Source organism: Polistes canadensis, unplaced genomic scaffold, assembly GCF_001313835.1.
Source record: "Polistes canadensis isolate GaletaPanama2010 unplaced genomic scaffold, ASM131383v1 scaffold_40, whole genome shotgun sequence".
Taxonomy (NCBI): Eukaryota; Metazoa; Arthropoda; class Insecta; order Hymenoptera; family Vespidae; genus Polistes; species Polistes canadensis.
In genome coordinates, this window is record NW_014569587.1 from 97,973 (window position 1) to 99,844 (window position 1,872).

The 1,872-nt window shown below is 30.9% G+C and overlaps 1 protein-coding gene across 1 annotated transcript in view; it reads left to right on the forward strand.

Moving 5' to 3' along the window:
- LOC106784790 (protein phosphatase PP2A 55 kDa regulatory subunit) overlaps nucleotides 1-1,872 on the forward strand; it is a 40,201-nt gene that overhangs the window by 661 nt on the left and 37,668 nt on the right. The window lies entirely within an intron of this gene.

Below are 1,872 nucleotides of genomic sequence, written 5' to 3' on the forward strand. Positions count from 1 at the left end.
CCCCCCCCCTCTGATGATACGTTCGAAATTTTATCAGATAGGAACGTAGATCATTCGTATTTTATATACCCCTTCGCGTCGTGTAATAAAATTAATATTATTTTATTTAGATATTTTTTTGTGTTTCAATAAAAATATCTTTAATCGGCTTTTTATATTCCATTAAGCGCGAATTCGAAAATAATAACTTCGCGTCGTAATATATAAAACAATATTCGTTTTAATTCTATATTATATATATATATATAATGTTCTATAAGTCTTATATTTCGAAATACAATAGATAATATATCTAATAATATTTTATGCGAATCGCGTATCGATGGTATTTTAATGAAGTGCATTAGCATATTGAAAAAAAATGATAAATCAATTTCTATTAGGATATTGGTGCAAACGAATGATAGAATGATGACACGGTATAGAATAATTATACACATATATATATATATATGTAGCATTAGAATTAGTATTGTTAATGCAGGGGAAAAGGGAATATTATGCGTGTATAGAGAAAACTATATCTCCTTGCAGTTGATCATGTGCATACATATTCATTACTATTACACGACTAGCCCCATCCATTGCCATTATTCACAGCACGTCCTAGCATAGACATACGTACCACGTGGTGTGACATTTTTTTATTTTAGAAACGGTCAGTTCGATTTTTTTTTATTTCGACCTTGAAACGATTCAGACCCTTGCCCTTGCCAGGTTGTTGTACTTTTCTGTTAATATTGCGATTAATTTGCCTTTTTCTTTTTTTCATCTTTTTTCCACCCTTATAGATATGTATATATATATATGTGTATACGTATGTGTATCGATCGAACATGGTAGAGAATACCTAAACGATCGCGTGCGATCATTGTCGGTCAAACTATCCTGACGCTCTAACAAAGATATTATCTTAAGATACTTCTCGTTGGTGGTGGTAGTTCGTCGATCGATGAAAAGCACGTTCTGCTTAAATATCACATCATAGCATAGTGATTCTCTATTTCACTCTTTCTTTCGCATGTTCGTCTCATAACGGAGAACACGAATCGGGCCAAGGTTTTCCTTTGGGGTCCTTCTCTTATACATTTTCATAGTTTGTTCGTAGTTCCTAATCGAGGTTAGGTAAGAAGAAGAAGAAGAACAAGAATAAGAGTAAGAAGAAAAAGACATACCATTTCAAATTTTTCGCGCTTAGTTAACGCGCGGACTCTTCCAATCGTCGTTCTTCGACCTTCGTGATTCTTTCCTCTGTAATAGAAATATATATATATATAGATAGGGATGTATTTTGTCGAGTGCTTTTACGCAGGCCAGAAATATAGATGGATCGATATTCGTCGTGTAAGAGAAAGAGAGAAAAGATATCTTGTTGTTCGTTGAAGAGGTTGTCGAGCTTGGACATAAATATATTTACGCGTAAAATATATTAGGTATCCTTTTACGAAAAGAGAGAAAAAAATAAAAAACAACTTGATGATAAAGGTTCATAGGGAGCTTGGACATGAAAAGAAGTAGAACTTAATTTAACTAATTAAGTTAACAACTTAGTTTATATTTAAAATTATAATTAAGAATTATAATTTTGGACGAGAGAAAATACTGAATAAATAAAAAACAACAATTTTTACGATGATCGAGTTGACAATCCTTCTTGCAGTATGGATATAATAATATATCATAACGATATTTTGTTTCGTTGAAACAAAACGATAGATTTCTATCTCTATCTCTATCACTCTTTCATTATTCTTCTTCTTCTTTTTCTATTTTGCAAAATTTTATCGTATCACACTTTTAGGTAAAAAAGTTTTATAGACGATCGATATTTTTAAACTTACGTTTATATATATATATATATATATATATATA